This window comes from Penaeus vannamei, chromosome 8 (assembly GCF_042767895.1).
Source record: "Penaeus vannamei isolate JL-2024 chromosome 8, ASM4276789v1, whole genome shotgun sequence".
Classification (NCBI taxonomy): domain Eukaryota; kingdom Metazoa; phylum Arthropoda; class Malacostraca; order Decapoda; family Penaeidae; genus Penaeus; species Penaeus vannamei.
In genome coordinates this window covers 48,049,019-48,056,518 of record NC_091556.1, presented here as the reverse complement: position 1 = coordinate 48,056,518, position 7,500 = coordinate 48,049,019, and the positions used below count along the sequence as shown (strand labels likewise).

Genomic DNA, 7,500 nt, shown 5'->3' with positions numbered 1-7,500 from the left:
CTTCTCCCTCTCTCCTGTTTCCTCCCTCATTTCTCCTCTCTCCCTTCTCCTCCCTCTTTCCTCTTTCCTCTCTCCTTTCTCTCTTCTCCCGTCACCTGGCTTTGTTCTCCCTCCTCCGGCTCCCATAAACACATTCATATGTTTTTGTTAATGCATGTCCGCACACATACAATGCACGAATTGTTTAATATAAGGAGTATAAAGATGTATTAAATGTTCAAAGACAAAGGTTAATCTCTCTCTCTCTCCCTCTCATTTCTTTCTCTCTAATTCTCTTTCTTTCGCTCTCATTCTCTCTCTCTCTCTCTCTCTCTCTCTCTCTCTCTCTCTCTCTCTCTCTCTCTCTCTCTCTCTCTCTCTCTCTCTCTCTCTCTCTCTCTCTATTGGCCTCTCCCCCTACTCCTCCATCTCTCCCCCTCCATTCCCTCCCCTTCCCTTCCCTTTCCTTTTCCTCCTTTCCTTTCCCCTTCCCCTTCCCTTCCCTTCCCTTCCCTTCCCTTCCCTTCCCTTCCCTTCCCTTCCCTTTCCCTCCTTTCCTTCCTTCCCTTACCTTTCCCTTCCTTTCCTCTCCCTTCCCTTCCCTTCCCTTCCCTTCCTTCCTTCCTTCCCTCCCTCCCCTCCCTCCCCTCCCCTCCCCTCCCCTCCCCTCCCCTCCCCTCCCCTCCCCTCCCAACCGCCCCTCCATGTGCCCTTTCTTGTGCTTGCCTGAGGCGATGAGGGCGGGTGTTTGTGCTGGCACAAGTGGGCGCAAGTGGCACTCTTCAGGACTTTGCTTTGGCACTCTTCGGGGACTGGGCGGGGAGGAGGGGTGTTTTAGGCTCAGAGGGGAAGTGCGGGCGAGTGTGTGAGGAGAGCAAGAGGAGTGTGGGGAAGGAGGAGGCAAGATTCTGTATGTCGTTGTCATGGAGGTTTATGTGCTTTGGGGTTGTTCCCCGGGGCCGGTCTCCTCCTCCCTCCCATTCCTCTTACCTCCCGCTCGCCCGTCCCTCTCACTCTTTCTTCGCTCCCTCCCTTCCCTCTCACTCTTTCTTCTCTCCCTCCCTTCCCTCTCACTCTTTCTTCGCTCCCTCCCTTCCCTCTCACTCTTTCTTCGCTCCCTCCCTTCCTCTCTCACTCTTTCTTCGCTCCCTCCCTTCCCTCTCACTCTTTCTTCCCTCCCTCTCTTCCTTTGCCTCTCTCCTTCCTTCCCTTCCTTTGCTCGTTCGTTCCTTACTTCCCTCCTTCATTACTTTCTTCTCTCCCTTCCTCCCCTTCCTCCTCCCTCTTCTCCTCCGTCCCTCCCTCCCCTCCCTCCCTCCCTCCTCCCTCCTCCCTCCCTCCCTCCCTCCCCCCCCCTCCCTCTCTTCCTCCTCCTCCCTTCTCCTTCCTCCTCCCTCCTCCTCCCTCCTCCTCCTCCTCCTCCTCACCCTCCTCCTCCTCCTCCTCCTCCTCCTCACCTTCTCCCTCCTCTCCTCCTCTTCCCTTCCTCTCCTCCTCCTTCTGTTCCTCCTTTCCTCCCCTCCCTCCGTCTCCTCCTTCTGTCCATCCCTCCCTCTCCTCTCTTCCCTCTCTCTCCCTCTCTTCCTCTTCCCCTTCCCTCTCCTCCTCCTCCTCCTCCTCCCTCCTCCTCCTCCTCCTCCTCCTCCTCCTCCTCCTCTTCCCTTTCCTCCCCCTCTCCCTCCTCCCCCTCCTCCTCCTCTTTTGTGTATCTATATAGGTCATACAAAGAGTTCACGGAATTGCTACCCATATCTTTGCCACGGTAATTAGTGATGCTGCTGTTATTGCACAATAATCGCGTTGCATGCAATAGGAGAAGTTTCTCATACATTTTTTTTCTCTCCTCTCGGCATCCCCCCCTTGCAGCAGGTGGGTGTTCGTTGCGCTGTTCTGCAGGTGTTCTTCTTCTTCCTCTTGGCCTGTGCCGGTGAGGTGCTGAGGGAGGGTGAGTACCCGTGTAGGCCTAAGGCTTTTTTTTTTTTTTTAAATCCTGGGAGGAACTGTGTTATTGCAGCATTGTTTTGGTGTGGAAGGTTTTTTTTTTGTTTTTGTTTAGATTAAGGAAAGGGGGTTGTGTTTGTTATTGATGTTGTTATTTGTTGTTGTCATCATCGTCATTTTCATCTTCATCTCCTTTGTCCTTGTCGTCGTCGTCGTCGTCGTCGTCGTCATCGTCATCGTCATCGTCATCGTCGTCATCATCATCAATCATCATCAATCACCATCAATCATCATCATCGCCATCGCCTTTAATTATCGTTTAATAATTATCATTGTTTATTACTGCTTCACCAACAAACAAGCGATTACCCTCATTTTGGGGTAATTACCGCCTCCCTCAATTGCTCGTCTGGCTCATCATCGCCATCGCACCTGTAATATGCCTGTCGTGACACCTGGATCGCGGCGGCAGCATGGCATCCCCCCCCCCCCATGACCGCCACCCCCCCCCCCTGTTGCCGCCAACACCCGCACGAATCAATTTATTCGATAAAGAAAATCTATATTGGGCCGGCGCTTGTTCTCTGTCTCTGGTTCGCCCTCTCGTTCTTCTTTCTTTCTTATTTTTTCTGTTCTTTCGCTTTGTTTTTTTTCTTTTGTTCTCTGTCTTGTTTTCTTCTTTTTTAGTTCTTTCATTTTCTTTGTTCTCTCTCTGTCGTCTCTGTCTCTCTGTCTCTCTGTCTCTCTGTCTCTCTCTCTCTCTCTCTCTCTCTCTCTCTCTCTCTCTCTCTCTCTCTCTCTCTCTCTCCAGCTCTCTCTCTCCCGCTCCCTGTCTCTCTCTCTCTCTCTCTCACTCTCTCTCTCTCTCTCTCTCTCTCTCTCTCTCTCTCTCTCTCTCTCTCTCTCTCTTTAATTCTCGCTGCTCCTCCCTCCCTCCCCGCCCCACCCTTCCCTTGAGTCCTCCCCTCCTCCCCCTCCTCCCTCTCCCTTCCCCGAGTCCTCCTCCCGTCCCCCTCCCCCTCTCCTCCCTATCTCCTAGTCCTCCTGAGTCCCTCTCCCTCCCTCCTCCCTCTCTCTCCTTTCCTGAGTCGCCTCCCTGTCCCTCCCTCTCTTTCCTCCCTGAGTCCTCCTCCCCTTTCCCCCTCCTGTCGTCTTTTCTTTCGTGCCGTATCCTGTGTTAAGTGGCCCGCGCGTGATGTTGTATACTCTTTTCTCTCCTTAGCTTTTGTCGTTCTTTCTCTTATTCCTTTGCCTCTTACTCTTACTGTTCCTTGCTCTTCTTCATCTTCCCTCCTCCCTCGTCCTCTTCCTTCTTCCTTCCTCCTCCTCCTCCTCTCTCCTCTTTCTCCTCCTTCCTCCATCACCTCTTCCTCCTCCTCTCCTCCTCCTCCTCCTCCTCCTCCTCCTCCTTCTTCCTCCTCCAGCCCTTTTTTCTCCTCCTCCTCCCATCTCTCTTCTTCGTCCTTTTCCTCTTTCTCCTCCTCCTCCTCTCTCCTCCACTTCTTTCTCCTCCTCCTCCATTTCTTTTTTCTTTCTTTCTTTATGTTTCTTTCCTCTTTTTTCTCCTAAAACCCTCCTCCACTCTTCTTTCTCCTCCTTTCTCCTCCTCCTCCATCTCCTTCCTTTTTTTTCATTTTTCCTTCTTTTTCTAACCTCCCTTCTCTCTCCTCCACTTCTTTTTCTCTGTCCCTTCCTCCTCCTCCATCTCCTCATCGTCCATTCCCTCCCAGTTTTTGCGTCTTCCGTGTTGCTAATCGATGATAGTTAAAATTATTCAGTTTGGTATCTATCACATTTCTCTTCTCCCTTTTCCTTCTCTGCTTTCATATGTGTGTGTGTGTGTGTGTGTGTGTGTGTGTGTGTGTGTGTGTGTGTGTGTGTGTGTGTGTGTGTGTGTGTGTGTGTGTGTGTGTGTGTGGAGAGAGAGAGAGAGAGAGAGAGAGAGAGAGAGAGAGAGAGAGAGAGAGAGAGAGAGAGAGAGAGAGAGAGAGAGAGAGAGAGAGAAAGGGAAAGAGAAAGTGGAAAGGCATAAGGCTAGGAAGAGGAAACAGGAAAGAGGAAAGTTGAAAGGGGGAAAAAAGAGGAAGAGGAAGTGATGGCAAAAAGCATGTGTCTTTTCGTCGTCGTTGTTTTTGTTTTGTTTTGCTTCCTTGTTTCCCTTCTTTAACGCATGGATAAGTGGGCGGAGTTTCTTCCAGGGCAGACCTTCGTCTTTAGGTCTTGTTTGTCTGTCTACCTCCCCATCCATCTATTTATCCATCCCTCTCGTCTGCTTCCATTCTGTCCATCTATCCATGTATCCACTAATTTATCCATTCTATCCATGTATTCACTAATTTATCCATTTTATCCATGTTTCCACCCATTCACTAATTTATCCATTCGTCCACCCATTCAATAATTTATCCATCCGCCCACCCATTCACTAATTTATCCAATTTATCCATGTATCCACCCATTCACTGATTTATCCATTTTCTCCATCCGTCCACCCATTTACCAGTTAATCCATGTATCCACCCATTCACTGATTTATCCATTTTCTCCATCCGTCCACCCATTTACCAGTTAATCCATTCTACCCATCCAATTCTCTCTGCAAAGGGCCACGCGAGTGCAACCCTTTTAATTGCATGATCCTTTCTCTTTGGGAAATGGAATTGCAATGCAGATCTGCGCTTTTGCTTTGCTGGCGTGGAAATTACCCGATTGTCATTGTAATCGTGCTTTTTTTTTCTCTTGCTCTTGCGCTTTGTCTTTCTGTCTTTCTTTCTTTATCTTTTTCTTTCTCTTTTTTTCTGTTTCTCTCTTTCCCTTTCTTTCCCTTTCTTTCTCTTTCTTTCTCTTTCTTTCTCTTTCTCTCTCTTTCTCTCTCTCTCTCTTTCTCTTCTCTTTTTTCTTCTCTCTTCTTCTCCCTTTCTTCTTCTCTTTCCTCTTCTTCTTCTCTTTCTCTTTCTTCTTCTTATCTTTCTCTTTCTCTTTCTCTTTCTCTTTCTCTTTCTCTTTCTCTTTCTCTCCTCTCCTCTCCTCTCCTCCTCTTCTCTCCCTTTCTCCTTTCTTCCTCTTCTCCCTTCTCTCTCTCTTCTCTTCTCTTCTCTCTTCTTCTCTCTCTCTCTCTCTCTCTCTCTCTCTCTCTCTCTCTCTCTCTCTCTTTCTCTCTTTCTCTCTTTCTTTCTTTCTTTCTTTCTCTTCTACTGCTTTGTTCTGGTTTTTGTTCTTTTTCCTTTTTTCTTCTTTTTCGCTTTCTTTTTTTTTTTCTGTGAGACAAGAATAGATTGAAAACAGAAAAAAAGAAAATATTTCTGTTAATAAGAATAGATTGAAAACAGAAAAAAAAAGAAAATATTAATGGAAAATTCTTTTAAGGCTTTTTGGAATCGTTTGCGGATTGTTTAGCAGGTTGCAGTGGTTTGTAGATTGCAATGCTTTGACCGCACGGACATGGAGAAATCTTGCTAAAGATGAACTGTTAGGTGGGAGATTTTTTTTTTTTTGGGGGAAAATAGTTTGCTTGTACAACTTTTTGCAGGCTCGGGCCAATCATCAGTTGGGTTTCATATTCACCAACCCTTGTGTCTGTCAATCATCAGTCTGTGTATCTATCTGTCTATCTATATGTATCTGTATACACAAGTTATAGCGTACTCATGTTAAATTCAATAAAATTGGGATATTGCAGGCATCGTGCCCTTTCCTGTCTGTAGTATTGTGTGTAATTGTGTGTATATTGTGCTCATAAATGGTCATCTCACTGTGTGATTATACGTAATCTAAAAATGCAGTTAGTTTGTCTACGTCTATGGCGATTATACCACGATCATACTCCTAAAAACATAGCGATTGTATATGCACTCACATTCATCCTCCATACCTCTCCCTTCTTCCTCTTTCACTCCTCTTCACTCCCCTTTCTCCCTCCGCTGTTGCTCTCCCTTCTCTCTCATTTTTCTCTTCCCTCCCCCTCTTCCTCTCCCTCTCAGACTGAGAGTTCTCTTCCTCTCTCCCCTCTGCCTCTCTCTCTCTTCCTCCCCTTCTCTGAGAGAAAAAGAGAGAGAGAGAGAGAGAGAGAGAGAGAGAGTCCTCCTCAGAGAGCCTCATCCTCTCCCTCTCCAACCCTGCACGCCCGTAGTCTTCACTCCAGAGAGCAGTAGAGAGAAAGACTTTACTTCTATTATGGGTGTATGCAGGGGAGGACATGACGGGACTACCATAAGGAAGGACAGAAACACTGGGCCGATGGAAGGCTAAAAAAAGTACATACAGAATGGAGGAATATTAATAGGGCTGTACATTTAATATAAACAAACATTAGGGATATTATATAAAATGTGTGTATATAAATAAATATAGAAGGAGTGGAGGATGAGAAGAGAGAGAGGGGAGAGAGTGCAGAGAAGGGAGAGGTGAGCTGAGGGAGAAGGAAACAGGGCAGGGGCAGAAGAGAGAGGGTGGAGCGGAGGAGAGGAAGAGGGTAAAAGGAGAGAGGGAGGGGAGGGGGTGAGGCTCACTATGTCCAGACCCGGGAGTCTTAGAGGTCACGAAGGTTTGCCTCCTGCAGGCCGTGGCTGTTTAGCTTTTGTTTCCTTGTGCAGGCCGTGTGTGCTCGCCTTACGATTTACCTGGGAGGGATTTTAGCATGGTCTCCTGGGAGGGAGGGAGGGACGTAGGGAGGGAGGGAGGGAGGGTTGAATGGATGGATGGATGGATGGGTGGATGGATGAGGGAACTGATAATGGGAGAGGGAGAGACTGTAGGGGAGAGGGAGGGAGGGTGTGAGGGATAAATGAACTGATGAATGAGAAGAGAGAGAGAGGGAGGGAAGGAGGGAGGGAGGGAGGAACAGAAAGAGAGAAGGAGAGATGGAGAGAGAGGGGAGAGCGAGAGACACGGAGACGGAGAAGGAAAGAAAAAGAGAGAGAGAGAACTTTCCCCTCCCTCCCCTCCTCTCATATCCGTCCTCTCCTCAATTCCCTTACTCCTTCCCCTCATTCCAGCCGTTAATGATTATGATTATGTTAGGTCCGTTTTGACGAGGCTATCTCTTCCCTATTCCCTCTGAGGAGAAGGTGGGAATAGAAGATATGTGATAACTCAAGAGAGAGAGAGAGAGAGAGAGAGAGAGAGAGAGAGAGAGAGAGAGAGAGAGAGAGAGAGAGAGAGAGAGAGAGAGAGAGAGAGAGAGAGCAACGAAAAACAGAGAAAAATTACATCTATAAACACAAAGTGTTTAAATAATAATAAAAGCAAGAAAGGTACTGTGTGTGTGTGTGTGTGTGTGTGTGTGTGTGTGTGTGTGTGTGTGTGTGTGTGTGTGTGTGTGTGTGTGTGTGTGTGTGCGTGCGTGCGTGCGTGCGCGCGCATACTTACGTATGTTTATACACTCGCATGTATACATGTTTGCCTCATGGTCATTAGTATCGGCCTCATTAGTGGAGGTGAGGCTGCCAAGTGAGGGGAGATGTAAGGGGAAGGCGAGAGGGAGAGGAAGTAAGGGGGAGAGAGGGAGAGAGAGAGAGAGAGAGCGAAAGATCGTGAAGAACGAGTAGCTGTGTGGAAAAGGTTTCAGCAGCGAGCGGGGAC

The 7,500-nt window shown here is 48.1% G+C and overlaps 1 protein-coding gene across 2 annotated transcripts in view; it reads left to right on the top strand.

Moving 5' to 3' along the window:
- Nucleotides 1-7,500, top strand: part of GckIII (Germinal centre kinase III) — a 150,015-nt gene that overhangs the window by 16,576 nt on the left and 125,939 nt on the right. The gene's annotated exons all lie outside the window — the stretch shown is intronic.